Raw genomic sequence first — 18,998 nt, 5'->3', positions numbered from 1 at the left:
CAGGCAACCATCAATCTATTCTTTTCCTGTAGAGTTAGCTGTACTCCAATCTAACCAATCTCTCCCTTGACCCAGTTTTGGTTGTACCCACAGTGGCACCTACAATAGTGCTTGGCTACCTTACATCCCAATGCCATCTGTCCTTATGCCTGACCCCACTGCTCACACACTGTCATGTCTTCTCAAGGGACAATATCCAAAGCCACACGTCCATCCATTACCTCACACCCCTTGTCCCACCACCAACTGCTCTTCCCACAGCTGGCTGCCTCTGCCACCAGCTGTCCTTCTAAATGCCTGGTCGCTTGGCTCTGTCCTCTTCCTGAGTCTGCAGCCCCTCACTGAGGTAGGCGAGAGAGACACAGGGAAGAGATAGAGTGCATGGTAGCTGGGGGCTGATGGGACCACAGAGCGCATTACAGCAGGATGTCATGCGGCCACTCAAATTGTAGAACAAGACCATCCAAAGCCAGCTGGGACCAAGACGGCTAGCTAACCGACCCATGGTTCATTATAATGGTGTCTTCCTGGCATTAGCCTTGCAAAACTAGCTGCTCCCATCATGCATTTGACGAATAACACGTCGAGAAAACCCATGCAAGAACAGAAAAGGGAGTGAGCCCTATTCCAGGAGAACCCTAGCTGCTCCTGGAACCCCTCTCCTCCTTAACTCATGAGTGATCTTCCCCCCTGAGCCTGTTCAAAGTACACTAGAAGCATATCGTGGAATCATCACAAGAAAACTCCTTGGACTATTGATGTATGCTAATAAAAAAATAAAGACCTAAGTAAAAAAAAAAATTCTCCTCTCCACTAACCACTGCTCAGCACCCTGGGCGATGTGACTTCCCCAGAGGCAATATCAGGATTTGAACTCAGGGCCTTGCACTTGTTAGGCAAACACTCTAGCACTTGAGCCACACCACCAGCACTTTTGCTCTCACTTTGGTTTTTTGGATAGGGTCTTGGGCTTTTGCCTGGGATGCCCTTGGACCTTCATCTTCCAACACACACCTCCTACACAGCTGGGATGACAGGTGCACTCAACCACCTATTTGTTGGTTGAGATGAGTTCTCACTAACTTTTTTGTGCTGGGTTGGCCACAAACTGTGACCCCTCAAATCTCTGCTTTTTGAGTGGCTGGGATTACAGGCATGCACCACCACACCTGACCCCTTTAATATTCTTACAGTCCTCCTTATTTCCTGAAATCACTTGAATCCATGTTCACAATCCCCTGGAATGCAAGCTTTTCTGATTTGTTTCATACTTTTTTTTTTTTAATCCCCAGCATCTAAAACAGCATCTGGTCATAGTAAGAGCTTGACCAACATTTGCTGATTGAAACAAAAGAGCAAACTCATAAGGATAAGGTCTGTGAAGGCCGGGAGCCCTTCTGAGCATAATTATAAACATCTACAGTCTCTTAGAGTTTTAAAAAAAGCTTTAAACCATGTGTGGTGATGCATGCCTGTAATCCCAGCTACTGGGAGGTGGAGGTGGAGGCTTGTGTACAACACAAGCCTAAAAAAAGAAGTTCTCAAATGCAGCCCCATCAGCCCCATTGCCCTGCCCTAAGGCGGAGGTCAGAAAGGTGGTCCTGGGCAGCAACTTTCTCCATGGTCTTCAAACCCCAAACCCAAACTGGACACTGGTGGCTCACGCCTGTAATCCTGTCTACTCAGGAGGCAGAGATCAGAAGGATCACGGTTTGAAGCCAGCCTGGGAAAACAGTTCTCGAGGCCCTATCTCAAAAAACCCATCACCAAAAAGGAGCTGGTGTTGTGGCTCAAGGCGTAGACCCTGAACTCAAGCCCCAGCACTGCCGAAAACAAAACAAAAATTCCAAACCCAGGAAAATCGTCATTCACTCAGCCACATGGTCCCCCCCCAATCCCGCCATTCCTCACTTCCCTCTCCCCTACGTCTCCCCCTATGATGGAGGAACTGGCTTCAAGCCAGGCCCAGGAGAAACGGCAAGGACTTGCCTGCACTAACTTATCTCCCTATAGGGAGGAGTAAAATTTGCCCATAAATAAAACATTTTATTATCCAGCTTGAACGTGAAATTTCATCGGTATGCAGCATGCGTTTCATTGCAGCAGACACCACCATGCACTTAAATGAAAGTCTGGAATGCCGCCTGGCTGGCAGAATTCCAGCAGAAGGATGCTGGTTGTGGTCTCCCAGGGGCAGATGCCCCACAAACTGGCCTCTGAAGATGGCACCCGAGGTCAGTCCTTCTGCAGTCCCAGGGCACTTTGCAGGGATGGAAGGATACAATAGAGGTGGCAGAGATGGTTCTGATTGGGCCTCTGACTGCTTCCCTCTGCTGCTGCTTCCAACCGAACACTGGCCAAAGCTGTTAGCATGGAGGCCAAGGGAAGCCTCAGTGTCCTAAAATGAGTACTGAGGGAATTGCATGTGAAAGGTTCAATGACTGACTTTATGATGGTTTTTCTTCCTGTCCTCTAGCCTTTCTCTTGTCTCTCTCTCTCTCTCCCTTCACCTCCTGCATCATTGTTCTTGGCTGTGCTTCTCAAATACTACTATGCCTGTGAACCCCCTGGGGATCTTGTTAAAACCAAGTCTGATTCACTAGTTGGGTGGGGCTTAGTTCTTGACAGCTCTCAGGTGATACTGATGTTGCCAGTTTGTGAGGCATTTGTCCCCCACACGCTCTGAGTAGCACAAATCTAGAACTGCAGTGTCCAATAAGATAGCCACTAACTGCACATGGCCATTTAAATTTAAATTAACTACTACTCAGAGATCAGGAGGATCAAGATTCAAGGCCTGAAGCCGGGTGCTGGTGGCTCACGCCTGTAATCCTAGCCACTGAGGAGGCAGAGATCAGGAGGATGGTGGTGAGAAGCCAGCCCGGACAAATAGTTTGTGAGACCCTATCTCAAAAAAAAAAAGAAAAATCACAAAAATGACTGAGGAAGCGGCTCAAGCAATGAGTGTCTGCCTAGCAAGCTTGAGGCCCTGAGTTCAAACCCCAGGGCTGCCAAAAAAAAAAAAAAAAAAAACTTAGCGAGACCCCCCTCCCCATCTCAATCCATCAGTCCAGCATGGTGACACATGTGTGTGCTCCCAGCTATGCGCCCCTGGCAAAAAGCTCAGGGCTACCTGAAAAATAAGAGAGAAAAGGGCTGGGGTGTGGCTGAAGTGGAAGAGAACAAGACCCTGAGTTCACACCCCAGTACCACCAAACACAACAATTACATTTACTAAAAATAAATGAAAATTTATGTTTTTGTTGCGAGTAAAGTAAGAGTTTATTTTTATTTTTTTTGCAGTGCTGGGGTTTGAAGTCAGGGCCTACACCTCAAGCCACTCCACCAGTCCTTTTTTTTTTTCTTGTGTTGGATATTTTCGAGATAGGGTCTCACAAACTATTTGCCCCGGCTGGCTTCACACCTCAATCCTCCTGATCTCTGCCTCCTGAGTAGCCAGGATTACAGGCGTGAGCCACCGCACCCAGCATGGAGCATCTTTTTAAGGCAGATCGCAATCCTCCCAGCTTCCTATCTGTTAGGGAGGGGGCTTGGGTGATGCAGCTGTACAGGGCAAGGCCAGGGAACTGAGGCCCTGTGCCTGCTGCCTCCCCTTCTTCTCTGAGCATCTTCCTTCCTAAGGGGGGGGATGGGAGAGGGGGGAGGGGAAATGGCCAGAGAACTGAGTCGATTCTGCACAGATTGGAGCAATAAAGAAATGAGATCCAGCTCCCTCCTCTGATCGGAGGCCCCTGGATTGCTGCAAAAAGTTCTCCAGCTGGGGAAGAAGGGAGGGCGGAGAGACATTTCCCAAGAATGTCTTTCATGTGGACCCAGAGCTGTCATTTTCCTAGCAATTCTGTGAACCAGGACCTGGGGCCTTTTCCCAAAGCGCATTTGGTGTGCATGTGGCTGGCTCTAGAAATCGCGTAACCATAACAGGGGCCAGAGTGGGGGGGAATGCTTGTGTCACCACCCTCAGAGCTCATGGTCCAGCTCACTGTCAGGGTGGGGGAGATGCTGTCCCCAGCTGAAGCAGTGAGAGGCTGGCCTGGGGCTGAACCCAGGCAGTGAGGGCTCTGCTAATTCACATCAGAACAAAAGCCCTCGTTTCTGTTGCCTTACAAGCAAGGCTGGCCATCCATCCCAAAGAATCAGTTTAATCCTTCAAGCACTCAGTAGATCTGGAGCTGGCAATGCAAGTAGAAAGAACTGGAACCCATGATCGCCTCTGGTGGTAAACACTGTGTGACACTGAGCCAGCCTCCTTTCCTCTTGGCCTCAGTTTACTTATCTGGAAAATGGGATTGAGGTTGTTTGTTGTCCGATGCACAGTACCTGATGCTCAATAAGTGTTGGTGTAACCACTGCTAGATGGAGGCAGTGGTCAGACGGTGACGGTCCCTATTCTCATGAAATGGATTATATGTGGGCAGGATATGCTTAGTATCTAAGCAGAGATTCAAATAAAGCAGCACAAAATGACAACAGTGACAGATGCCGACAAAGAGTGCTATGAAATGTAATAAGAATCTGTAGGGGGGGAGGTGAGCACGTGTGATTCAGTTGAGTGCTTAGAAGTGACAGATGGAGGTTAACCAGGCAGATAAGAGAGGGAAGAACATTCTAGGCTTAAAGAACACCATATGCAAAGGCCCTGTGGTGAGAGAGTGTTTGACAGTCCACCAGGGATGGAAAGAGGATCTGTGCATCGAGATGGCAGAGTCAGAAGACAACTGAACTGAGCTAAAACTGCACATCCAAGGGGCCTCGCACTGTGCTGGGTCACAGAGGTCAAACCAATTATCAACGCCTCTGGCCTCAGGAAGCTTAGGATTTCCTGAAACAGGCTGCTGAGTTTCCTTTCAATATTCTTGGGCGTATCAAGTTGATTTGTGCATCTTGGGCCATGGTGTCGCACTTGTCCTGCTGGAATTTCTAAAACCACGGAATTTTTTTTTTTTTTTCAGAACTGGGGCTTGAATTCAGGGCCTACACCTTGAGCCACTCCACCAGTCCTTTTTGTGTTGGGTTTTTCAAGATAGGGTCTTGTGAACTATTTGCCCAGGCTGGTTTGGAACCACGATCCTCCTGATTTCTGCCTCCTGAGTGGATAGGATTACAGGCGTGAGCCACCAGCACCCGGCTAAAACCCCTGACCTTAATGCACACACATAGCCCGTCTGCAGGGAACTGAGCACAGATCAGAACCCGCTTCCAGGGAGGTCTCGGGATGGTTATGGGACAGTGGGTTCAATGTGACCAGGAAGGTCTTGTTCTACAAAATGCTCTATGCACTCCACACTGACCATGGCTTCTTGAAATTGACGCTGGAATGTCCTGTGAATCACAACCCCCTTCCCTTTGACTACACAAATGGTTTGCATTAGGGGACCACGGTCTTTTCTTCTCTGCCTTCATTCTTTCCAGATGAGAGTAGAACAGCCAGCAGGCAGAGCAGGATGGAGGAATGGGGTTATGGATGTCTGCAGCCAATCCCAGGGAGCCTTTGTGGGAGGCAGGGGAAGAGCCCAGCCTCCACCCAGGAACCAGAAGCCCTGAGCCAGGAAGAAGGAATCCCGGCCCCCACCACCCCCAGTCAGAGCTGCATCTTTGTTCTTGCTCTCGTCCAGGCACTCAGTTTCCTGACATGCCTCTGGGGCCCAAACAGCAAGGATAATAACAAAACTTTGGGTACGGAGCACTTAGCTTAAGAGAAAGAACCTGGACCCTTTGTTCTGCATTCATCTCTTCACTAAGCTCAGCTCCACTGGCGAGCCCCACTCTAGACGGTGGTAGAAATTTAATCTCGGTCAATTTGAAATCTCTCTACCCTGGGGCTATGACTAAACTCTAGGAGGGTTATGGTGAGTCAAAGGCTAACTTTGGGGTTGGGGGTAAAGAGTTGAGAACCTATAAAGAGAACAGATTCTAGAGCCAGAATACTTGGATTCAAATCTCAGTCATGCCTCTTACTGGCCCTGGGACCTTGGGATCTAACCTGGCCTCAATTTTCTCATCTGTAAAATAGGAACAATAACAAAGCCTAGCTGGTGTTGGTGGCTCACACCTGGAATCCTGGCTACTCAGGACACAGAGATCAGGAGGATCGAGGTTTGAAGCCAGCCTGGGCAAATAGTTCATGAAATCTGTCTCAAAAAAAAAAAAAAAAAAAAACCCTACACAAAAAGGGTCTGGCAGAGTGGCTCAAGTGGTAGAATGCCTGCCTAGCAAGTGTGAGGCCCTGAGTTCAAACCCCAGTACCACCAAAAAAATAAGTAAATAAGTGGTCCCTATCTTGGTGGGCTGTGGTGAGAACTAAAATGAGTGCTTTATAATAAACATAATACATGGTAAATATTTCCTCTTTTGGAGGAGGAGGCAGTACTGGGATTTGAACTCAGAGCCTTGCACTTGCTAGGCCAGAGCTCTACAGCTTGATCCATACCCCCAGTCCTTTTTTGCTTCTTGAGTTATTTTTCAGATAGTCTTATACTTTTTGCCCCAGGCCCTACCACACTCACCTTGTTTGTTGAGATGGGATCTCCCTAACTTTTTTGCCCTGACTGGCCGTGAACCACAATCCTCCTACCTCTGCCTCCCAAGTAGCTGAGATTACAAGTGTGCTCCATACGCCCAGCATACTTGCTCCTTTTAACGTGGCAGTTTGACATTGTTCTCCTTTCACAATCCCAGTGGCCTAGACTCTCTGGTGTCCCAGGTCAATTCTTAGGCACCCGGAACCACAAGGCAGCACTAGCATCGTACAGTACCAAGGGAGCTGGGGGGATGGCTCTCCAGGTCCCCAGTGAGTGCCATTCACACTGGGCACTGACCTGGAAGGGAGCAGAACACATAGTCATTCCAGCCTCCATTTCCCCCAGCTTCTCCTCCTACCCACAGTCATAATCTCCTTTCTCCCCTGGGGAGCCCAAAGCCCCACTCCCTTTCACCCTCATCCCTCGCCTCATAAATGTCTATTTCCAGTCACAGGCATCTGTGACTCAAGAACCAAAATTGCTGCCAGGGCTCTGCTGAGTCGTTTCTTCCCTTGCTTTTGGCAGGTCGAATGGGGAAGAAGTACCCTCCAGGACAGGGGCAGAGGGCGAGGTCATAGGTCAGAGAAAAGGCCCCACTTAAGACACGAGCTGTCTTCTCCCCATGCTGTGCTATCCCCTCGCTGAGGACTCAGCACAGGCCAGTGTCTGGTGGCCGTGATGGTCCTGCTGTGCCAGAGCTGGAAGCCTGCAGCTGCAGGGCTCCATGCGGTACCCTGATAATATGCAAAGACAGCTGCACAGCCCTGAGGGCCAAAAGATGCAGTCCCTGCAGTCAGCATGTCAGGAAGTATACTCTCATCTCAGCCAAGCAACCCAGCCAAGCACTGCCCCCAGGTGCACCGGGCACCCAGGCTCTCTGCCAGCTGCTGACGCCAGCACTGAGAGTGCTTCCTGCTAATCAGCCCATTAAGCCATTTCTAATTCACAATGGCACCTCCCTGGCAAAAAGAGATCCAGCATGATACATCCTTCAGAAGCTGGTTTCCATGGTGACTTACTCCTCTCCACTCTAGTCATACTGCTTCCTACTGGACCTTGAACATACCAAGCTGGCAACCACCCCAGGGCCTTTGCACTTACTGTTGTTTCTGTTCAGAAGACAGCTCTTCTCCTAGCTATCCACATAGCTGCCTCCTTCAGACAACTGAGCAACTAACTGTATTGCATCAGTGACCATTCTATTTAAATTATTATCCCAACTAGGTTTTTCTCTGTCATTCTCCCTACTCCACAAGGGCAAAGACTTATTCACTGCTTTAGGAACGAAGACAAGAAGGAAAAGAGAGAGGGAGGACAGTGGAAGGGAGGGAGGGGAATTTCCCAGGAACTTTCTATCTTTTCTCCATTGTATTCACAAAGCAGTGGAGCCCAAAGAGGTTAAGAGTTTTAGCCAAGACCACACAGCTATTCAGTAAAGGAGGAGCTTTCCTGATTTATCTGTAATGACCTCGTTCCCTGAGCATATCCTGCCTTTTCCAGCCTTTCCCTGGATTTTCACACGCTGCAGGACCTGTGATTCTCTCCTGTTCCTGTTCCAACTGTGGAATCTCCTCATCCTTCCTGGCTCTGCTCAGGCCTCTGGGAAGCCTTTGTGGGTCCTCTAGGTGGGAAGACCCGCCCTTCCTATGAACTCCCAGTGCACAGCTGTGCCTCACCAAGGTGCTGACCACAGTCTGTTTTACACACAGTTGTTTTACACACAGCTGTTTTGTGCAAGGCCTTGTACAACCCCAGGGCAGGGCTGCATCTTCCCATCTCAAAGCACCCTGTTTGCACCGCCCTAGGAAGGGAGAAGAAACATGGTGCCTCCCCAGCCCCTCAAGCTGAGAGGGAGAAGGACTCAGTGGCAGGTCACGAACCTGACAAAGGAGAATGGAGAGAACTGTCACCTCTGTCTACATCACTTATCCTGAAGGGCAGGCCTAATGTGTGGCCAGTGTCTGAAGCCCCCGTTGTACCTCCCCTAGGTGTGCAGGATATGTTCAGTCCTCTTTGTGCAGGAAGAATGGGAGAGCAAGGTGTCCAGACTTCAAGTTCATTTCTGCTCCTGTGGACTGCTACCTCACTGGGGTACAGTCCTTCCTGAATAAGCCCCCCCTTTTGGTACTGTTAACGGTGCCAGTGCAGTCTGTGATCAAAAGACATCCAAATTCTTCGTGTCCCCCGGGAAGAATCCATGGCAGGACATGGGAGGAAAATACAAAGGGTAGCATGGTGGGCACAGGTGGAATCTGCCAGCAGAGAGAGAGAGAGAGGGAAGGAGAGAGAGAGAGAAAGAGAGAGCTTCCCTTCTCGATGTGAAATATCCATTTAAATCTGTTAAATAGATTTTCAATCTATTGAAAAAAAAAAACCAAAAAAAAAACCCTGCACTAACCTATGGGAAGGGCAGAACCTGGTGATTCCCATCCAGTAATCCATGAGTGGAGAGGGGCACGGGTGGTTCCCATGGTCAGGTAAGGGCAGTCTGGGCAGTCCCTGAGCCAGACGTGGGAAACCTATAGATACATGAGTCCCGAACTTTCCCTACCTCAGTACCATAAACCCATCTCAATGGGAGGCTTCAGCCCAAGTCTGCTCCACCCCAAGCCTGGTGAGGCTGGCAGGTGCCCCAAAGGTGACTCCATGAATTAATCTCAGAGGATTAAGTGGCATCTTCAGATAGACCTTCCTGAGCCTCAGCCCTTCCACATCCTCCAAACGGTTCTAGAACATTCTCCCACCCCCTGACAGCCGAGACAGGAAAGGCAAGGTCCTGCATGGATTTCACAGAATGAGCCAGGGGAGGCACGAAGGATGACAACACTGCTGGAACAGGACCTCCTACAGGTTCTGGAACCTTCCACCACATGTGGCTTGACATTCCAGCCTCACTAGGATGCTGCACTTGGGTGAGAAAGAGGAAACGCGCAGGCCGGGCAGCAGTTAGTAGTGCAGGGTAGGGGAATTCTGTGATAGAGGGTGGATGGCGGAGGGTGACCCTCGGGGAACTGGTACTTGGTTTTTAGCCTTTGCCAGAAGGCAGGGATTAAGAAGGGTTCAGAATTCACCCCTACCAGTCCACATGCTCAGCCAGGGCGTCAACCACTACATCTTTACTGATCTGAGCACCTGTCCTACAGTCAAGGATCCTGAGAGGTCTGGAATTTCACACTCAGCCTGCCCCACTTACAGGTGGGCCTGCCGGACAGCCAGCGAGAGGAGAGGTCACACAGGCTGGAAGGCCTCAGCCTTTGAACTGCAATCCTCCTGATCTCTGCCTCCAGCGTATCTAGGATTACAGGCATTAGCCTGGAAACCAGTCTGTTAAATAAAGCATTACACAGCCACCTCATTAACTGCATGGATCCAGAAGGTCAAACTCACTCAGGCCAGCCCCTGTGAGGAGGTGGCAGAGGGCAGGCACCCGAATTCCTGCACCTTATGTGCACATGGTGTTTTCATTAGCCAAATGATTCCTGCTTCCCTTGGGCACAACCTCGTATGCCAAATGCCTGGCAGCTTCCTGGTGCCCCTAGAGGAGCCAAGAAAAGAGGAGGAGCCCTAGGGCAGCAGGCCAGGGTGTAGACAGAGTGGACCATTGCCAAGGGCAGCCCAGGCAGGAAGTCTGGAAGTGGCTGAGTAGTGATGCAAAAACCAAGGCTGAGCAGGGAGCCAGTAGCTCACACCTGTAATCCTATCTACTTAGGAGGCAGAGATCAGGAGGCTCATGGTTGGAATCTGAGCCTAGGCAAATAGTTCTCAAGACCCTATCTTGAAAAAAAAAAATCCTATCACAATAAAGGGGCTGGTGGAGTGATTCAATGTGTAGGCCCTGAGTTCAAACCCCAGTACTGCAAAAAAAAAAAAAAAAAGAGAGAGACAACAAAGGCTGGAGATGTCACAGCAGGCTCAAGCCAGAAGGACCAAGAGAGGCTTGAAGTAGGGAAATGAGCCTGGCAAACTTGCAGGATGAGAAAGGTGAGAAAGGCAAGGCAAGGTGGCCAGTTAAAGACAGAGGTCATAAAGAATGTGAGCATGTCATTGGCCAAGTTAAGGCATTGCCAGCTGTGAAAACAATGATGCAGAGGCCCTCAATAGGATTGAATTGTGACCGTCCATTAGGTCTGGATAATTCCAGAAAAAGTCCCAGAACTCAAAGACTAATAATAAAGGTGATGGGAAGGTTGGAAATCTGGGGAAACTGAGGCAATGGTTTGATCCAGTATGGTTCCCAAGCCAGGTCAGAGAACTTCTTAGAAATGCAAGTTGTCCAACTCTACCTGGGTGGGTAGGGGGAATCAGCGATCTGTTTTAATAAAAACCTGCAGGTAATTCTGCTGCGTGAAGTTTGAAAACCACTTGGCTCAAATGTGTTCCATGGACCAACACCATCAGATTACCCGAGTTGTCCCTACTGATTCATTTAGCAAGATCCCAGAGGCAGCCATGTACCTTATAGTGTGACATGGCTCCCCCTGAGCTCCAGTGCCTGGGGTTCTTTGGACTAAGTATGGATGGCTCTGCGTCTTAGGCCCTGGACAAACAGACACAGATGACAATGGGAAGTAAGCCACATAGTTCCAGACACAGGAAAGGGTGTCATCAGCTCTGCATGGATCCAGACCACTTCCAGAGAATGCCACTTAGAAAAATAATGGCTTCATCCAGCCTGCAAACATGTCTACCCTAGACATGGTGCAGAAGATAGACTGCCAGGGCAACCAGACCACAAGCCTGATGGGCACTTCACGTTCCACACGGGACAGCTGTGCTCCGAGACGCAGGCCGGGTCCTAGCACTCTGGGATCCTAGATGATTAAGGAGAAGCGGTCAGGGTGGTTGCAATCAAGCGAAAATTCTGCAGGGAACTCTGCAAAGACAAACATGATGAGACCAGAGGCTGGACCTGTGACCTGTCCTCCATCTGTCCAGTGACACCTGGGTTCCCATGCTGTCCAGGGAAACCAGCAGGATGGGGATAGCACTGATGAATGACAGGAGACTGGTTTCCCTCCAATGACTTATTTATTTATTCAGCTGAGCTTGGAGCTAGCTGGTGGCTCACGTCTGTAATCCTTGCTACTCAGGAGGATCTTGGTTCAAAGCCAAACCCAGGCAAATAGTTCTTCAGACCCTATCTTGAAAATGCCCGATACAAAAAAGGATTTGTGGAGTGGCTCAAGTGGTAGTTCACCTGCCTAGCAAGTTTGTGGCCCTGAGTTCAAAACCCATACCACAAAAGAAAAAAAAAAGAATTAATTCAACTGAGCCTGGCACCAGTGGCTCACACCTGTAATCCCAGCTACTCAGGAAGCAGAGATCAGGAGGATCACGGTTCGAAGCCGGAGAAGTAGTTCACAAGACCCTATCTCAAAAATATCCATCACAAAAAAAAAAAGGCTGGTGAAGTGGATCAGGGTGAAGGCCGTGAGTTCAAGCTCCAGTACTGCCACAAAAAAAAAAAAATTTGCTGAAGGGCTGGTGGAGTGGCTTAAGCAGTAAGGGTGCCTGCCTAGTAGCAAGCTTGAAGCCCTGAGTTCAAAACCCCAGTACTGCCAAAAGAAAAAAAAATTTGCAAATACTGATAAGCATTTACTAGTATATGGATGGAGACACTGATACAAAAAGTAGCTTTTCAAAAGTCAGTGAGAGGGGAGGGGAAAAAAAGGAGAAGGTGGAGGGGGTGAATTCAAGTATGATATATTTGATACATTATAAGAACTTTTGTAAATGTCACGATGTACCCCCACCTAGCACAACAATTTTAAAAAAGCAACAAAACAAAGAAACAAGTCAGTCAGATAGAATGGTTGTCTAGACCTCCTGACCCCAGGTTCCCCACCAACCCTTATGACCTTGGTGCTCATAGTGTGTTTCTTGGACCAGCAACTTCTGCATCATTTGGGAGCCTGTCCCACCAGACTTCTCAGATCAGACTGGGGGAAGGGGGTATTTCATGTTGTTTTTTGTAGCACTGGGGATGGAACCCAGGACCTGCAGCATGCTAGGCCAGTGCTCTCCCACAGAGCTGCATCCGCAACCCATTCACTGCATTTTTAACAAAAAGCCTCCAGGATTTTTACACCTCACTGTTTGAGAAACATCCGGCTATGGTGTGGCATTTCCTTGTAACGGTGTTTCATTCGAGACACACAGAGATACTTCCACAGGATTGAGTTCTGGATCCTCTCTTTTGAGAAGGCAGTTTGGAGAGGGAGGGAGGGAGGGAGGGAGACAGAGAAAGAGAAAAGAAAGAAAGAGAAAGAGAGAGAGGTGCATATTTGTAATTACCATTGAAGGAGTTCAGGAAATGCCACATGAAAAGATGCACTTTGAGCTGGAGGCTCACACCTGTAATCCTAGCTACTCAGGAGGCAGAGATCAGGAGGATCACAGTTCGAAGCCAACCTGGGCAAATAGTTCACAAGACCCTGTCTCGAAAAAACACAACACAAAAGAAAGGGGCTGGCAGATGGCTCAAGGTGTAGGCCCCAAGTTCAAACTCCAGTATCACAAAAAAAAAAAAAAAAAAAGAAAGAAAGATTCTGCACTTTGGACTTCAAACTGGGGACACTCAGCAAACATCGAGGGGCTCTCTCTGAACTTCCCTTCCTCACCTGGCCAAAGACAGATGGTCCCAAAGGAACTCAGTCGTCATGACTCCCTCCCTGGGAAGCTCATCAAGCAGGGAGGATTCGTTCACAATAGAGGAAATCAGAGGTCCACACCATGCCCACACAGACCTGTCACAAGCTGTCACCTGTTCTTCTGAGGGCGCATTCATCTTTCCCCCAGATCATTTGCTTGCATCCTCCCTCTCTTGAGGCCTATCAGGGCAGGAAGGGGTTTGCCAAGCTCAAGCACAGCTCTTGATTAGGTGCTTGACCTCTCTCTACCTGGTCCTGGAAGGCCAGTCCAGATGCCCATGCTTTCACACCTGCTTACCTGCTCTCCCCTCCCACAGCCCTGCTGTTCCCCCCAACCTCCTGGTTTGCCTCCCGATCCACTGCCAGAACCATGCTCTGCTCATTTATGATTCAATGCTTTTAATAGAATGTGGGCTTTCAAAAGACTTTGAAGACCATGCCTTCTGTCATTCATGGTCACTGAAGGTCAGCTTGGGTTCCAAAGGGACCTGAGAGATTGGCGTAAACTATGCTTAAGAGTTCAGTCTCTGAACCAGGCGCCTGGTGGCTCATGCCTGTAATCCTAGCTACTCATACCTCAGATCAGGAGGATCGTAGCTAGAAGCCAGCTCTGGGCAAATAGTTTGTGAGATCTTATCTTGAAAAAAAAATCACAAAAATGGGCTGGTGGAGTGGCTCAGTGGCAGAGTGCCTGCCTGGCAAGCATGAGACCCTAAATTCAAACACCAGTGCCACCAAAAAAAAAAAAAAGAGTTCTGGGAATGTAGCTTAGTGGAAGAGTGCTTGCCTAGCAGGCACAAGGCCCTAGGTTCAATCCCCAACACCACAAGAAGAAAAGAAAAGCGTGTGAGTCCTAGCTCCATCATTTATCAGTGATGAGATCCTCGGTGGTCTCTCCTCTTTGTGCCCCACACTCTTCATTTGCTAAGTAGGGTTATAATAGTCCATCATTTATACGATTTCTGGGAATACTGAATAAAATACTAAATTAAATAAATACTGCTTTATAAAATTAAATTCTTAGCACTAGCATGTAATTGACATTCCATCTCGTTAGCTGTTATTATTCCATATTTCAAAGTCTCTGAGAGCCACAATTGTGAGGCACACCCTGAACTCAGAGCTGTTAACATAACATCACTCACTCAACAAGAAAAGGAGCTCAAACATCAAAGATGTTTGAGAATCACCAAGATGTCTAAGAATTTTGTAATTTTTGCTTTTATTGGTTGATTGATTTATTTACCTATTTATTCATTTTATAGTGCTGAGGGTGGACACCAGGGCTGGGGCATCCTGGGCAAGTGCTCTGCCCCTGAGCTATGCTATCCAGTCTGATCTCCAGGGAAGATATGACACTCGGTGTTTCCAGATGAAGAGCACAATGGAGCCCTTTTGCACAGACTATTTGAAGAGTTCTGTGGCACACAGTTTTGGAAGTGCTAATCTAATCCAATGCTCTGGTTTCATTGATGGAGAAACTGAGGCCCAGAGAGCGGAGGAGACTTCCTGAAATCACTCAGTGAAGTGGCAGAGACCAGGCCACCGAACAGCCACACTGGATCACCCTCCACTAAACCACACTGCCTCCCACTTGACTTATTACCGATGGCACCTGAACGTTTTCAAATACCTCCTGAGTCTTGGTGTGTGTTGTCCTCATGCTAACCCCAGATCCCAATGCAATGCAAGGGACTGTCCCTGCTGTTTAACTGGGCTAGCACAGAGCAATGAGCTAGGAGCAGACCAGCTCTGATTTCTGGGCTTCCTGCTATGTTTCCTAGCATCCTGAAGACTGTGACCCTGGAGGATACAGGTGACCCAGGAAGGTCTGAAAGGCCTGGACCAGGAAGGTCTCCAGGACAGAAGGAGACTCAAGTGTTCAAAACTCACCTCCTGAGTCCGTCCCACTGGGCCAACATAGGCTCCTACCTGCTGGACTGGTTTGTGGACATTCACACTTGCTGGTCAGCTCTTGGCTAAGCACCAGAGAGGGGAAATCCTGGAGTCCAGCACTCTTGTCTCACACCTACCCACGTGCATAGCCATGTGGAATGGAGGCAGGCCCCTGTCACTGCCCCCAAGGAGCACGTACAGAGGCTGGAGGGGCAGACCTCAGGCCACAGGGATGGGCTTTCATCAGAGTAGTCAATCTGATGACTGCTTTGCTTTCACAGCAGTTTGTGGTTCACTGGCTCAGGTGAATTACCAGGAGTCCTGTAGCAGCAGCTTATCAGCTTTTTGTTGTTGTTGTTGTTGTTGTTTTGCAGTACTGGGGTTTGAACTCAGGGCCTACACCTTGAGTCACTGCACCAGCCCTTTTTCTGTGATGGGTATTTTCAAGATAGGGTCTCACAAACTATTTTCTCAGGCTGGCTTTGAACTGCAATCCTCCTGATCTCTGCCTCCTGAGTAGCTAGGATTACAGGCGTGGCCAGCTCATCAGCTTTTGAACCTCAGGATGCTGTGTGACCAAACATGGCTGTTCTTCCAGACCACAGCCTCTCATCCTCTTCCCTCCAAGGCACACAGGATGAGTTGTATTTAGTCATGTGCTTGACCCACCCCCAATGGGTTCCCCGAGATTGACAAAAATGTTCAAGAATGGCAATACTGGTAAGTGTGTAGGAAAAGCCAACTTGTGTACATTGCTGGTGAGAGTATAAACGGACAAATTGGTGTAGATTGGGTAGAGAACAATCTAGCAACATCTGATGAAATGGAACTTTTCATTTCTTCTTTTTCTTTGGTGGTACTAGGGTTTGAACTCAGAACCTCACAGTTGCTAGGAAGGCGCTTTACAACTTGAATCACTCCACCAGCCCTTTTTATGATGGGTATTTTCAAGATAGGGTCTCTCAAGCTGTTTGCCTGGGTTGGCTTTGAACTGTGATCCTCTTCATCTCTGCTCTTAAGTGGCTAGCATTGCAGGTGTGAGCCATTTGTGCCCGGCTGGAACCTTTCATTTCAGTTACATTTCCCATCACCTGCAATTGCATCTTTATAGAGATGCTCGAAAGGACTTCGTCATGGAGCAGGTGGAGTGGCTCAAGTGATAGAGGCCTGCCCAGCAAGCGTGAGGCCCTGAGTTCAAACTCCACTACTGCCAAAAAAAAGCTCATTTTGAACACAAGCAAACTCATTCAGGGATGTCACTGGAGGGTGTTAGTAATTATGTAAACTGGAAACAACTCATATGTCCACCAACAGGAAAACAACTAAGTAAAATACAGTGTAATCATAGTGAGTAAACGCTTTGTGTGGCCGGGAGCCAGTGGCTCACACCTGTAATCCTAGCAACTCAGGAGGCAGAGATCAGGAGGGTCACAGTTCGAAGCCAACCTGGGCAAATAGCTCACAAGACCCTATGTTGAGAATACCCATCATAAAAAGGGCTGACAGAGTAGCTCAAGGTGTAGGCCCTGAGTTCAAGCCCCAGTACTGCAAAAAAAAAAAAAAAAGCTGTATGTGGCTGTGTACAGTGACTCATACCAGAAATCTCAGCTACTTGGGAGGATCATGGTTCAAGGCGTTAGCAAGACCACATTTCAACATGGTAGTACACACCTGTAATCCTAGCTACTCAGGAGGCATAAGTGGAAGGATCATGGTTCCAGCCCAGCCCTAGGCAAAAAAGCACTGAAAAATAACTAAAGCAAAATTGCTGGGGGCATGACTCAAGTGCTAGAGCATTGGCCCGGCAAGCACGAGGTCCTGAGTTCAAACCCCAGTACTGCCAAAATAAAACAAAATAAAGCTATAGGGCTGGGCTGGTAGAGCACACTGCTAGAGTCTGCACGGCGTGTATGAAGCCCCTAGGTTCAATTTCCAGCACCAAAGGGGGGGAAAAGGAAGAAAAAGCTGTGCATATTATGGATAGATGGTAAACATACTGTTGAGTGAAAACAGAAACTTGTATGACACTGAATTAAAATTCCACTTCTACAAACAGAAGTAGAAAAACTCAGTTCTATGTGTTAGTTGTAGTCGTGTAAACACATGTACAGATAAAGTCACAGGGAACAATGCTATACTCATAATGATGATGGACCCTGAGCTGGAAAGAGGAGTGGGATGGATCACGTGACTGAGTTTCTCTTGGCCTCTCCTGACCACGGAACCCTGACCACTTGCTCTGCCTCAGCCACTGGCACAGTGACCCAGTTTCTGTGAGCCTCCATGCCTCCACTTAAGGCCAGCCTGTCATGTGGCCAAGTCTTCCCATCCTATCTGAACTTGAACTTAATACTTTGCAGCCGGCCCTAGGATCTGGTTTCCTGCGTGGCCACCCAGAGTTTCCAGGGGGAATGAGGTGTTTCTCACCTGGAATGATTTATATCCCCAACCCTAGGGGACACTCAGCAATGTCCAGAGACATATCTGATGGTCATGGGTGGGTATCAGGTGCTATAATAATCTAGGGAGTGGAGATCTGTTCACTATCAGACAATTCACAGGACTGACCTGCTACAAAGATGCATCTGGCCTCATGCCACAGTGCACGGTGGAGACACCATGGTGGAGTGGTTAAAACAAAGACTTTAGAGACAGATGGGCTGTGCGATCTCAAGCAAGTTGCTTCACCTCTCTGTGCCTCAGCTTCCTCATCTGTAAAATAGCTATCATAACTATATCTAACTCATATGGTTGCTGTGAAAATTTAATGTGTTTAATCATTTATGTAGGGCTGGGGGTGTGGCTTGCCTAATAAGCTTGAGAACTTGGGTTCAATTCTCAGTACCACAAAAAAACCTGTTTGTTTTTGCCAGAAATGATAGCACATGCCTATAATCCCAGCTACTGGAGAGGTGAAAGCAGGAGGATGGAAAGTTCCAGGCTAGCCCTGCCATTATCTCAAGAAAAGTTGGGGACAGAGCAGAAAAAAAAAAAAAGGGAGGGACAGTGCTGGGGCACAGCTCAAGTTGTAGAGTGCTTTCAAGGGGCCATGGGCTTAATCCCCAGAACAGAAAAAAAGAAGAAAATGAACACTCTAATTCTTTGGCAGTAGTGAGGTTGGACTCAGGTCCTTGAACTTACTAGGTAGGAGCTTTGCCACTTGAATCATGAACCCAGCCTTTTGTTTTATTTTTTTTGCCGTAGTGTAGTTTGAACTCAGGACCTCACACTTGCTAAGGCAGGTGCTCTACCACTTGAGCCACTCTACCAGCCCTTTTGTGCTTTAGTTATTTTAAAGGTAGAGTCTCAAATTTTTGTGGTCTGAGACCTCTGTCCTCCTACTCACTGTCTCCCACATAGCTAGGATGACAGGCATATACCACCTAATTCTTTATATATATACAAATTTGTGTGTCATGCTTGCACAGGGACCATGCTAATCTTCTCTGTATTTTTCCAATTTTAGTATATGTGCTGTTGAAGCAAGCACCACCCTAATTCTTTACGTAAGCGGTTCACAGACGTCTATGTTTTAATTATTTCTGGTTACGAATTCTCACGGTAAAATTTACACCTGATTATAACATGGTAATATCATGTTTTATTGATTCTAAAGTGCACACTTTCTCACATTTTGATATCTCTAAACTCAGGATGCATCTTACAGTTATGGTTGGCCTGTGGCCATGTATAAAACCATGGGAGTAGATATCAGTGGCTTGGGAGGAAAGCCCGGCGACAGCAACAGTCAAGATTTTTTTTTTTTGAGACAGGGTATCTATATGTTGCCCAGCTTGGCCTTGAACTCGAGATCCTCCTGCCTCAGCCCCCTGAGTGCTGGGATTATAAACATGTATCATCATGCCCAGCTGGGAAATTCCTTTTCAAGAAATAGGGAACCACTTGATTTGTT

The 18,998-nt window shown here is 48.2% G+C and overlaps 1 non-coding gene across 1 annotated transcript; it reads right to left on the bottom strand.

The window, feature by feature from the left end:
• Positions 1-18,468: 18,468 nt before the first annotated feature.
• On the bottom strand, positions 18,469-18,575 carry LOC141419373 (U6 spliceosomal RNA). Its single transcript, XR_012444148.1, has one exon. It is a non-coding gene; the product is annotated as a U6 spliceosomal RNA (small nuclear RNA).
• Between the last annotated feature and the right edge of the window lie 423 nt (positions 18,576-18,998).

Source organism: Castor canadensis, chromosome 19, assembly GCF_047511655.1.
Source record: "Castor canadensis chromosome 19, mCasCan1.hap1v2, whole genome shotgun sequence".
In the NCBI taxonomy this organism is placed as follows: domain Eukaryota; kingdom Metazoa; phylum Chordata; class Mammalia; order Rodentia; family Castoridae; genus Castor; species Castor canadensis.
This window is presented reverse-complemented; position numbering and strand designations above follow the sequence as displayed.